At 45.1% G+C, this 13,367-nt stretch overlaps 1 protein-coding gene across 2 annotated transcripts in view; it reads left to right on the top strand.

Moving 5' to 3' along the window:
• Positions 1-1,058: 1,058 nt before the first annotated feature.
• Fam73a (family with sequence similarity 73, member A) overlaps positions 1,059-13,367 on the top strand; it is a gene marked incomplete at its 3' end in the record, with an annotated part of 84,704 nt that continues 72,395 nt past the window's right edge. For both annotated transcript variants that reach the window (XM_005385215.2, XM_005385214.2), the window contains 1 exon segment: positions 1,059-1,341.

The raw sequence follows: 13,367 nt of genomic DNA, 5'->3' as shown, positions 1-13,367 counted from the left end.
CAGGAGGATCATCATAGGTTTGAGGCCAGCCTAGGCTACACAGTGAGTCTAAGGCCAACCTGAGTTACAAGAGAGGCCCTGTCTCAAAAACAACAACAACAACAACAAAAAAAAAACCCACTGTCTTTGAGAGGTGGACTCATTGCAACCCACTTGGGCCTGCTTCTGTCTCTCAAAAGCTGTCTCTCCCAATAAAGTTTCCCTACTTTTTTTGTCTTTTTTTTGCCTTTTTCAGACAGAGTTTCATTATGCAGTTCAGGCTGGCCTTGAACTCACTGCGTACCCCAGGCAGGCCTCAAACTCATAGCAATCCTCCTGCCTTAGCCTCCCAAGTGCTGGGATTACAGGCATGTGCCACCACGCCCTGCAAAAATTTTCCCACTTTTAACATCCGTTGTTCCTTAGAATTCATTCTTTGATTTTTAGGGAACACAAACTCAGCCTACCTGACATCTAGTAGGTTGGGAGTTATAATATTTTCCTTATATCATTTCGAGGTCCTATATCAGTCCTGCCACAACTTCTTGAGTTGCTGGGATTACAGGCACACACCACTGGGCCTGGTCAAAAAATACATTAAAAAATTGACACTGAGACATTTTGAAATCGGCATTTGATCATCCTGCCTCAGCTTCCTGAGTGCCGGGACTGCAGATGTGTGTCATCATACTAGGCTTGGGGAGGGTGAGGTGGGCAATGTTTTCTCATGAGGTTTTGAAAATCTCTGAGTGATAGGGCAAGAGAGACTCCATTTTTTTTTTTGTAACTCCATTTTAAAAGGTTACTTAAACTTTAGATGAACTCACTCCTCACTCCTACCTTTCAGCTAAGCATAAAACCCTGAGAGGAGGAACAAGTCTTTTATCTAGAGGAACCAATAGATAAAACCAACTTGTGAGTAAGCTGAGATTAACTGCATCCTGCCTAGCAAACACCTGGGAAGTGCAAATCTTGTGACCTTTTGATAGACACCCTTGGAATGTGGTTGCTATGGAAACCAAGAGGTTATTTGAACTGGAAGCAAAGTCCAGATCGTGCGGACATTTTCTGTGGCTCCTTGCTGGAGACTGTCAGTCACCGGCTTCAATAAAGCTCTGTTTGATCCTACATCCGGTCTCTTGTGAGTGCTATCTTGCTGAATTTTGCCATAACATTCTGGGGGCCCCAGCAAGATTGTCTCACGGGGAGAACCCTCATTTGAGGAAGCCCTATGCCTCCCGGCCTCCTTGCTCACTCTTTGGGTGGCACTCCCCCGATTTCAGCTGGCCACCTGAGGACGACTGTGGAGCAGAACATCACAGCTGCGACGACAGGACAGTCAAGCTGCACTCTCCAACCTGGGTAAGATTCACAATTGTATTCCTTTGTTTGTCTTTGGGCTCATCCAGGGACTTGTTTTTTTCTTTCCAGACTGACAATTTGATGGGCCCAGGCTTCCAGACATGGCAGTTACTTGGTCTCGGTGTGGCTGAGAATTTGGTTTGAGTTTTGTCTCCGAGTTGAATCAGTTTGTCTTTGAACTTGTTTTGTTTTGGATTTGGTCAGTTCTGGCGTCCAAAGTTCTTCAAATTAATGGTTGGAGGTGATTGATAGCTCCTGGGAATAGTTTGATTTGTTTGATTGTCTGTTCTGTGTTCCCCAAATGTGCTTGAGCATTCAGATTGCGCCTGAATTCATCATCTGGATCAGAGGACTGGCCGTGGTCTTGCTTCTGCCCTTCCTGCCTCGCTCTGTCATCCATCTAGAGGCTCAGAGAGATCCAGATCCAGCCTAGCTGCTGCACATTGCCACAACTACAGCTATTGCTTTGAACATCTGTCGGCCTCAGCTTCTTCCTTGTGTTGTGGGCTGAGCAGACAAATGCTCTAACCAATTGCTATGGGTACATCCGGTAGCAAGCTGACTGTGCTGGAGTATATGATCAAGAACTTTGATAAATTTAGGAGGGATTATGGGGTGAAGATGAAAAAGGAAAAGCTTTGCACATTATATGAACTCAAATGGCCCTCTTTTGATGTGGGCTAGCCACCAGAGGAGACAATCAACCCTCACATAGCCAGCAGGGTATGGGATATTGTTACCTGGAAACCTGGGCATTTGGGTTATGTTCCTTATATAGATTCCTGGCTGCATGTAGTTCAGATGTTGCCTCAGTGGCTTAAAATGTGTGTTTGTGGGTTTCCTGACTGAGTTTTGGTAATCAAAGAAAGGTCCCCAAAGCAAAAGCCCCCTGTTTTGCCCTCAGCACCCAAGGAAGATGATCCCGCTTCATGCCTTCCAATTTTGCTGCCCTATCCTGACTCTCCTGTTGCCCCCAGTGTGTGCCCTCCCTCACCGGCTGATTCCTCCTTGGTGCTGAGTAAGAGACACTGCCCCGGCACTGGCCCCGTGGTTCCCTGTTTTTCTCATTGCCAGGCAGCCCTCTCCCAGTCTGATAGCTGACCCAGACTAGGAGATTTCCTCCTCAGGTCTGGTCCGTGTTTTGCCTCTTTGGCAGGCTACTGTGATTGGGCCAGGAGGGAACCCTCAGTCTACTACTATGTAATTAGAGAATGCACAATCCCCCTTTTTCAGAACAGCCTCCAACTTTGATTACATTGTTTGATTCTGTATTTAAGACTCACCATGGCACTTGGTATGATTGTCAGCAGATCATGCTAACCCTATTTACATCAGAGGAAAGGGACAGAATTCAAAAGGCGGCTGAGGAAGAACTGAGATTAGATGCTAGAGGAACTGAAAAAGACAAGGCAGCAGCGGTGGCTCACATCCTGCTGAAAGACACCCCTAACTGGGATTACAACACTGAGGAGGGACTAAATGCCTTAAAGGAACCTCATCGGGCTCTGACAAAAAGGTTTCCTTCTGCTGCTTGCTGCCTTACTAACCTACATAAGGTAACGGAGATGTATCAGGGATCATCTGAAAGCCCCACTGCACTTCTTAAGTGCCTCATGGAAGCTCACCGGATGTACACCTTGTTCAATCCAGAGGCACTCAAGAATACTCACACCATGAACATGGCCTTTGTTGCCCAGTCAGCCCCTGATATACACCACAAACTAGAGAGACTGGAGGGTTTTGCAGGGATGAATTTGTCTCAGTTGGTAGGGACTGCCTAAAAAGGTGTTTCCTAATACAGAGGGTGCAGAGTGGAAACTTAAGCAAGAAAATAAAAAGATGAGGCTTACAGAAAGGAGACCCAGTCAGGAGCAAGGGAGAAAGGCAAACAGGGAGGAGTTTGTCACAGTCCCCTAGGTCCTGACCAGTGTGCCTCTTGCAAGGAAAAGGGGCATTTCAAATGGGAATGTCCAAAGCTGCTGGAAAAGGAAAGAAGAGAAAAAAAGGAACTGTTTGTGATGGAATCAGAGGAAGTTTCAGACTGATGAGGTCATGGGTCTCTGTCTCTCAGCCCCCAGGAACACATGTTACCCTCCAGTGTAGGGGGAAAGCCTGTCAAGTTTTTAGTAGATACTGGTGCAGATTTGTCAGTAGTTACTCAGCCGGTAGCTCCACTTTTAAGTAAAAAAGTACATGTTGAAGGAGCGACAGGTCAGCCTTCAACCTATTCTTTTTGTGAGCCATGACAGGTTCAGCTTGGGTGACACATAGTCATTCCTTTTTGCTTATGCCTGATTGTATTTCTTGCTCTCACCAGGAGACTGTTTTAACCATGGGAAGACAATCCTCCCTTGAGGTTCATGTTTTGACCATCACTCTACCCATGCAGGAGTAATATCACCTCCTAGATTCCATCGATGTAGAGGAATCCGATCTCCTTCCTTGGAGCCAGCATTTTCCAAAGATTTGGGCAGAGGACAATCCCCTTGGTCTGGCAATTCATGTGCCCCCGGTGATAGTAGAGTTAGTAGGACATGCAAAGCCTGTCAGCCTGAGGCAGTACCCAATGTCTAAGTGTCTTAGTTACTTTTCTCTTGTTGTTAAGACAAAATACCTGATACCCAGAATTAAGGAAGGAAAGGTTTATTTAGCTCACAGTTTGTAGAGGTTTCAGTCCATACTTGGCTGGCTCCAAGGCAGGTGGCACATGGCAGAAGGCAACAGTTCATGGTGGTAGAATACAGCAAAAGCAACAAGAGCAAAACGAAAGAGCAGGAGCACGCAACCTCGCTCCCCGCTTACACTGTATGCAAACAACGTGCCCCAGGTTGGGTGTAGCACTCATACCCACAATCCCAGCATTGGACCATGGATCAATCATACACACTAGAAGCCTGCCCCATGACTGTGTGAGGCTTTGAGGAGATATTTAGACACAAACCATAACACTATGGAAGCTAGCAAAGGAATTAAACCCCATATTCAGAGACTGCTTGAAGCTGGCATACTAAGAGAATGTCAGTCTCCTTGGACTACTCCTCTCTTGCTGGCTCGCAAGCCTGGGACAAATGAGTATCACTCAATCCTGTACTTGCGGATGGTAAATGCTCTGGTTGTAACCCTTCACCCTACTGTACCCAGCCCTTACACCTTGCTTAGTTTACTGCCTCCTACCTGGACTTGGTACATTGTGTTGGATTTGAAAGATACCTTCTTCTGTGTTCCTTTGTCTGTTGTATCCCAGGAATTGTTTGCCTTTGAAGGGAAGGATCAAGAGGGGGGATGAAAGTGTCAACTAACTTGGACAAGGCTCCCTTAGGGATTTAAGAATGCCCCATCTTGTCTGTGGGCCACAGCAGCCACCATCATACTAAGGAGCTGTAAAAGAAGCTGATAAACTGACTTTGGGACAAAGATTAGATGTGTTTGTTCCCCATGAAGTAGAGACTTTGCTAAGAAGACATGAGGAAAGTGGCTGTCAGGTACTAGGCTCGCCCAGTATCAAGGTATGCTCTTGGATGATCCTCAACTCACTGTTAAGACCATACAGGCCCTCAACCCTGCCTCTCTTTTTGCCAATGTCCCTGGAATCGCCTGAGGACAATTTTATGGAAGTGATCAAGACAGTCTACTCTGCCAGACCAGATCTATAGGATACACCCCTGCAGAACCCCAACCTGACCCTGTTCTCAGATGGAAACAGCATGGTAATCGATAGGGTTCACAGCGTGGGAGCAGAGGTCATCACCATCAAACAGACTGTTTAGTTAGAGGCTATGCCTCCTGGAACAGCAGCACAAAAAGCTGAACTGATCACTCTCACTTGGGCCTTGAGGGTAGGAAAAGCCAAGTGGGTAATGTTTATAACACTTCCCACTATGCCTTTGCTATTTTACATGTGCATGGAGCCATCTACCAGGAAAGGGGCCTCCTAACTATGGGAGGCAAAGATATTAAAAATTCCCAAAAAAATACTGAACTTGTTACAGGCTGTTTGGCTACCCACTAAGGTTGCTGTGATTTATTGCCTGGGCCATCAGAGGGGCAATTCAGTGGAGGCCCGAGGAAATTGGGTGTCTGTCTTGGCAGCCAAACATGCCACCATTGGAGAATCACTTCCTATAGCTCAAGCCTTTTTTTTTTTATAGCTCAAGCCTTAATGGCCATGCATCTCAAACCATTTAAGTACTCAGATGCAGTGCTAAAATGGGCTCAATCAGAAGGGGCCGCAGAATAAAACATATGGCAAATTTTACCAGAGAAAAGGTGTTCCTCCCTGAGGCGAGAACTACAGAGCCATACCCCTTTAGGAAAGACAGAGCTTCTTAGCCACCACATCTTTATTTCTAGACTTTGGACTTTGTGTGCCTCTGTGGCTGGCACATGTGCAGCTTGTGCTCACAATGATCCAGTTTCTCACCCACAGCAACAGCCTCGAGTTCAAAGGCAACACTGCCCTTTGAGGATGTTGAGGTAGACTTTACAGAAATCAAACCTACTAGCGGCTGGGGATTTAGCTCAGTGGCACAGCGCATGCCTGGCAAGTGCAAGGTCATGAGTTTGATTCCCAGTACTGGAAAAACAAACAAACAAACAAAAGAAATCAAACCTACTAGTTGAAACAAGAAATATTTGTTGGTCCTCATTTGCACCTACTTGGGTTGGATGGAGGCCATCCCCACAAGAACTGAGACATCTAGAGAGGTGGTAAAAGCCTTGATGAGGCTGATTACTCCCCAGTACAGGCTCCCCACCACAATAGGTTCAGATAATGGACCTGCTTTTGCGGTTGAGTGGTCCAGAGCCTTTCCACAGCCTTAGGAATAAAAAGGAAGCTATACACTTACTACTGGCTTCAGAGTTCTGGCCAGGTAAAGACAGAATTAAACTTTAAAGGCCACCACAGCCAAGTTTTGCCAAAAGACTGGGGCAAACTGCGTGACTATGCTTCCTATGGCCCTCTTGCAATCCCAATGCAAGATGGGCTCACTCCATTTGAAATTATGCTTGGGAGGGCTCACTCCATTTGAAATTATGCTTGGGAGGCCTCCCGCACTTTTGCGAGTCCTAAAAGGGCTATGAGAGACTTTGGATTTGCACCAACAAATGAAAGCCTTACAAAAGACTTTAAAGGGGCTTCAGCGGGTTGTGTTGCAGCAACACTCCATCCCAATTTGTTCTCCTGTTCATTCCTATGAACCAGGAGACAAAGTGTTAATTAAGACTTGGAAGGAGGAACCACTCTAACCAAAGTGGGTGAGGCCTAATGATATCATCTTAACCCCACCCACTGCTTTAAAACTTGCAGGTTGCATGCGGTGGAGTCATCACACTATGGTCAAGAAGTGGACTCCTGAAAAACAGGACACATTTCCTCTGTCTCCACCAGAGCTCTTCTTGCCATGTCACTTTCAAAGAGTACAACAGAAATTGGCTGCAATCCAGCCAAAATGATGACCCCTCCCCCAGTTGTCTTGATACCAGTTCTTTTGCTGTCTTTCCTAGCTTAGACAGAGCCAAGCTGCAAACAAGCACAAATACCCTTGATGGACTTAGGGAACACTTTTGTAATTATACCATTGTGTGTCCACAATTGGACTCTGTTCTCACTATGTATTCCATGCGACCAGCAAAATGTTGTATTCACAATTCCCATATGTAAGTTTTGGAACCCCTACTGGGGCAGGACAAGGCTGATCCCCTCCAAAAAAACACTCCTTCTGTCCTTGTGAAGTCCAGAAAAAAGCAATTGACAGGGACTGTGCTGATATGGACTTAGTAACTTGGGGGCTATGTATGTGCCCAAAAACAAAAGGGGGAAGATGTAATAATGAAAGGGAAGCATACTGTCCCTACTGGGGTTGTGAGGCCATAGGACTATGGCCAGGACAGTGTAATGGACATTTACCTCAAGTCAGGACAGATGATCCAAATCCCCTAACTCATTGGTGGGCCCAAGATGACAAGTATGTCCAGGTATATAGGGAAAAGAGGGCTGGCTGCAACACCAGATACTCAGCTTCTGTTTACAAATTAAGATAATCCTAAAGGACATTAATGATCCTGTTTTGGCAACAGGGCTCACTTGGGGAGTTTGAATGCATGTGCAAAGGTTAAGAGGATGAAAGGACCCAGAGATTGTCATCTATATAACACAAACAGAGATAGCCCCCAGAAAACCAGTTATTCACTTTCCCTCTCCTGTGAGCTACACCAGTCTGACAGGCCCAGCCTAAAGGTCTTGTCTGTCACCCCAAAAGGTAACCTTCCTTCCCAAGAAGCTGTGCAAGCTAATGTGGATAGAGTGAGTGCCCAATTAGGTATTTACCAGATACTTTATGAAACTCATCATCTTCTCAATGAGTCTAATCCTACCTTAGCTGGGAGCTGTTGGATGTGTATAAGACCAAGTCCACACTTCTATGAGGCGATAGCTTCCATAATGGAGATTACCCCTAGTCAGACAGTCTGCACCCCAGAGGAGGAAAAACCTCTTCTCCTTTTTATGGTAGAAACTGGACAAGGACAAGGATTTTGTGTGGGGAAAGGACAGAACCAGGTTGCTTGCAGCCAAACTGTGCCCCAAACTCCACTTACAGGGATCCTGGTTATTCTGCACTAATGGATTATTTAAGTGTCTTGACTATAGACAGAAATTCACACAGACTGGCCCCTGCCTTTTGGTTATGCTTATCCCTTGGTTAACAACTATACAAGGGGGCCCTGGAACCTGGCATCTGTTCCCAAACCAACAGATATGGTCAAGACAGGATGCTTTTACAGATACTGGCTGGGATAAGCATAGCAGGGTGCCTCAAGTTAGGTGCTGGTACTGTAGCCCACTTAGAAATGGGTTTCCAAAAGCTTACTAGATTAACCCACAGTGTAGAACAAAGTGTGGTGGAGGTCCAAAATGTGGTCAGACAACTACATGACCAAATTAATTACAGAATTACTAGCAGAAGTGGTATTACAGAATAGAAGATGATTCAACTTGCTTTTTATGGAACAGGGGGGGCTTTGTGTCACCCTGAGAGAAGAATGCTGCATCTATGCAAATAGCTCAGGAGTTATCATAGAAACACGTGACAAGTTAGACAGGGAAGCAAAAGAAAGAGAAAAAAACAACAATCAAGGATGGTACGAGCAACTGTGTAATTGGAATCCTTGGTTGACTTCTCTGATTATTAGTTTAGCTGAGCCTGTTCTGATAATAATGGCCCTTCTAACTTTTGGACCCTGTCTTATAAGATGGATAAAAAATACATTATAGGCCACAGTAGATCAGGTATAAATGATGGTTCTCAAGGAAGCCACAGAATATGATACAGAAAGTGGGCCGCCATCATATGAAAGACTATATATGTCCTAAGAAAGGAAAATATGTCCTTGAGGGGGGAATGATAGGGCAAGAGAGACTCCATTTTCTTTTTGTAACTCCATTTTAAAAGGTTACTTAAACTTTAGATGAACTCACTCCTCACCCCTCTCTTTTAGCTAACCATAAAACCCTGAGAGGAGGAACAAGTCTTTTATCTAGAGGAACCAATAGATAAAACCAACTTGTGAGTAAGCTAAGATTAACTGCATCCTGCCTAACAAACACCTGGGAAGTGTAAATCTTGTGACCTTTTGATAGACACCTTTGGAATGTGGTTGCTATGGAAACCAAAAGGGTATTTGAACTGGAAGCAAAAGTCCAGATTGGGCCGTCATTTTCTGTGACTCCTTGCTGGAGACTGTTAGTCACCAGCTTCAATAAATCTGTTCATTGCTACATCCAGTCTCTTGTGAGTGCTATCTTGCTGAATGTTGTCATAACATGGGGACCCATTTCTGCTCCTAGAACACAAACCTTAGACAAAGCCTTTAGCTTTTCCAGCCTTATTGTGTAATTTAAACGTTCTCCAGTCACAATCCAGTGATAAACAAATGGTCTCCTCCTTGAAAAATAATCCTGAGCTGTGGGTTGGTGGCATGTGGTTGTAATCCCAGTGCTGTCAGAGTCAGTGGCAGGAGGATCACAAGTTTGAGCCCAAACTGGGCAATATAGAAACTCAGTGAGACCCTGTCTCAAAATACAAAGTTTTAAGCTGGATGTGGTGGTACACATCTATCTATAACCCCAGGACCTGGAAGGCTGAGCCAGGATGGTGGCTGCAAGTTCAAGGCCAGCTTGGGTTACTCAATGAGTTCAAAGTCTACCTGGAGTATATAGCAAGACTCTGTCTCAACAAAACAAAGCAAAACAACCTCAAAAAACAAAAATAAAACTAAAAAGTTTGAAAAGAGCTGGGGATATAGCTCAGTACAAAGGTCCCAGGTTCAATCCCTAGCATTCCTAATCCTGTTAAATACCATATCAAAAATCCCAGGCTTGTACAGCTCAAAAATTCCTGCCCACTCCTTCAGTCTGTTCTATCTTTTCCCTGATGCTTTTCATTTTGGGTCTCTCCAGAGCTGGGGAAGACAAAACCAGAAAAGATCTTTCTGGACTGGAGCAGTTTTAACCTGGTGACACTGCCCCTGAGTGTTGTGAGGTGTGAACCAGGGCCTTCTCTTGTCCGGTGCTCTGCAAGTGACACGGGGCAGTCCTCACCAGAACCCTCATGTGGTCTCTCAGCTCAGTGACCTATCGTCTGGCTGGTCACTTATGATCACACCTCATCCTCTGGTTCTCCAAGACCATCCGTAGTTTGTGGTCATTGTGAGGTAAGAGATTAGGGCTGGGACAAGTAAATGGATGGACTGCATCAAACGTCATAAAAATCCAGAGGATCTATGCTAGCACAGGACACAAAACGACTCCTCCACTCTGAGCACTGAGCAGGGAACCAATCAGAAAGCATTTTCAATCTCTCCTTTGAATCTGGCACTGTTTTTGGGACCAGTTGGAAAAGTGCTGGTTTCAATCCTTCATGTGCCTCTGGTGGAAAGCCAAGCAAGGCTTTCCACAGGACACTAAGTCTGGTGGAACACCCAGTAAGTTTTTGGTAGGACAACTGTACCAGTGCCCTTTGTGCATAAAGTTGAAGCCAATCCAAATTTGGGATACAAAAGACCCTAATCCTGGGGGCACTGTGAGTCTGTTCACCCACCTGCTCTCACACAGTACACTACACCTCTTTTCCACCTTCAATAAATGTACACCTGGGGCTGGGGATTTAGCTCAGTGGCAAAAAGCGCCTGCCTCGCAAGTACAAGGTCGTGAGTTCGATTCCTGGTACCAGAAGAAAAACAGAAAAACAAACAAACAAATAAATGTACGCCTTCACTACCTTTTCTGTTTGTCCTGTCCAATTCTTTGTTCAAGACACTGAGACTCTGGAAAGAATCTCCATGGAAACCTGCATCCAGTAACAATCTCATTCATGCCAAGTAGTCTTGCTGGACAGGACTCCCCTAATCCTCACTCCGTCCTGCTGGGAATCAACCTGAATCACTGTGCTCCACTCCAAGCCAAAGCCTGTCTTAGGATGCCCAGGCTGGCTGAATTACAGGGATCTTCCTTGGCCGGTAAGATCATACATGTACCTTCAGTACATGTATGAAGTATGAACTATTCCCAATCAGCCCTGTGTGTATTTCCTTCCCAGAGGCAGCTTTGGTCTCTTGGGATTTTTCAGATGAGAATCAGTTCTAGGTTTCATCTCTCTAAAATTGTAATGGACACCTATCACTTTTTTTCAAAATGGTCCTCTCGAAATTTCTTGGGCTTGGCTTGAGCTGATTGGGAAGTACTGTACCTATTTTTCCACGTGCATGGTGGTAGCTTAATTTGGGTATGGAAGTACTGGGCACTGACATTTGTAGCCCCTGCCAAAAATCTCTTACCATCTGTTCACTTTTACCATAATAGTTTGGGTAACTCTAGCTCAGGGTTTCTAAAAAATGACATCACTGACACTTTCAACTGAAAAATTATTTGCTGAGGGCCAGGAGTGGTTGTAGTATATTTTAGGGTCCTGTGAATGTTTAGCAGCACCAATGGTCTTTACCCACTGTGTGTACCCCCGAAGAATGACAAACAGAAATGTCTCCAAACACTATGAAATGTTCCCCAAGGGAGCAAAACTGGTTGAGAGTCACTGTTCTAAAAAAAAAAAAAAAAAAAAAAAAAAAAAAAAGAGAGCCACTGTTCTAGCTCAGGTTAGTGCTTCCCAATTTTCTTTCTGATTACTAGATCAGACTGTTTGTTAAATGTAACTGAAATCAGTAGACAAGGATGCTTGCCATTGGAGGTTTCCAGCAGGGATATCTGTCTTGGCATCCTGTAGCCACTTGAAGCACATCGGTTAGGAGGAGCTCTGTGTTTGAGGGGAAGAAAAAGATTTTTTTTTGTGGGCACCGGGAATCGAGCTCAGGACCTTGCACTTGCCAGGCAGGCGCTCTGCCACTGAGCTAAATCCCCAGCCCTGAAAAAGATGGAATCCAAGGAAGGAATAGTGACAATCAGGGACTGAAAACTGGTAGGAATCCCCCATGATCTCATCACACCTCACTTTTTATTTTGCCATCTTGCAGTTTTCTCTCTCTTTGTCTCTTTTTCTCTTTCTTTCTTTCTTTCTTTCTTTCTTTCTTTCTTTCTCTTTTTCTGTTTTTAGTTTTATTTTTTAAAAAAGCAGCGTTCCTAGTTTAAAAAAAAAAATCCCAGAGTTTGGCTTTCTTGTCTTCACTTGGGTCAAAAGCTTGCCGAAGAATGTCAGACCAGAGGGGCATGGTTACAGAAGAACCTGAGAGCTCCACTGGCGATTAAGAAGATAAATGCTTCCATTACCGTAGATATTCGATAGCTCAGAGAGCCAGTGCTGGCTTAAAGGCTGCGTAAGGAAATTCCTGATGGGCCAGAGGAAGAGGCACTTTTGGTAGAAAGAACAACACAGGCAAAGACACGACAGGAAGGGAGAATATGCTGCAGTTGGGAACCTATGAGATGATATTGCTGGACTAGAGATTGAGAGCAAGGGTGAGGGAAAGACTAGGAAAGAAAGCAGATCATAAACGATCTTATCTGCTGAGCAGTTTTCCTTGTGAGTTCCATGAAGAACTTTGAGCAAGGAAGCAACATGATGAGATCTATATATTGGTCACTTGGCTGGCAAGAGTGGAGGCAGATTGTTGTAGAATGCAGACAGGGGAAGGTAAGGGGCTAGCAGAGGGGGTAGTGATGACAGCTATCAGTGAGACAAAACTGACAGACTTCCAACTGACTGTGTGAGAGATGGAGCTTAGCCCTACTCCTATGTACAGATCTTCTCCATTCTTGAGACAGATTTCCCTATGCAGTTCAGGCTGGCTTTAAACTCACTTTGTAGTCCAGGCTGGCCTCAGACTTCCAGTGATCATCCTGCCTCAGCCTCCCAGATGCTGAGATTACAGCCATGTACTACCACAACCAGCCATATTTTAATCATTCTTTAACATGTCTTTTTTGTTTGGTTGGTTCTGGTTTTTTGAGAGAGGATCTCGCTGTATAGTTCAGGCTGCCCCTGAACTCACTATGTAGCCCAGGCTGACCTCGAACTTGTAGCAATCCTCCTGCCTCAGCCTCCCAGTGCTGGGATTACAGGTGTGCACACCATGCCTGGCTAACATGTCTTTCTCACCCTAGTTTCAGTCTCTTCCAGGTCAATGCCGCACTCCACACATCACTCTTTCTACAACACAGATCCAATATGGTAACTCCTCCGTGACTCCTCCTTACTCCAAAGAGGTTTTTTGTTTGTTTTATTTTTCTCACAAAAGCTCTAGCATGAAGCAAATGAATTGCCTACAATATCCAAGGCCTCTACACTTCACGAACTATAGAGAACATCTTCAAATCACATGCTCTAGGCACCTTGCTCGCTCCAGCCTGGTCTCTTACTGGCCTTGGTTTTATCTGGATTTTTCTTTTCTTGCACTCAATCAAACACCCTTTCCTCAAGCTAATCTGTATCCCATTTTCCTGAAAGGCCCTTTTTTGCCTTTGTCTTCTCTCTCTCCTTCCCTCCCTGCGTTTCTCTCTCTTTGGAAGCCCCCCCCCC

Source organism: Chinchilla lanigera, unplaced genomic scaffold (genome assembly GCF_000276665.1).
Source record: "Chinchilla lanigera isolate Chin_1 unplaced genomic scaffold, ChiLan1.0 scaffold00022, whole genome shotgun sequence".
NCBI lineage: Eukaryota > Metazoa > Chordata > Mammalia > Rodentia > Chinchillidae > Chinchilla > Chinchilla lanigera.
Note: the sequence above shows the minus strand (reverse complement) of the source record. Positions and strands in the feature narration are given on the sequence as shown.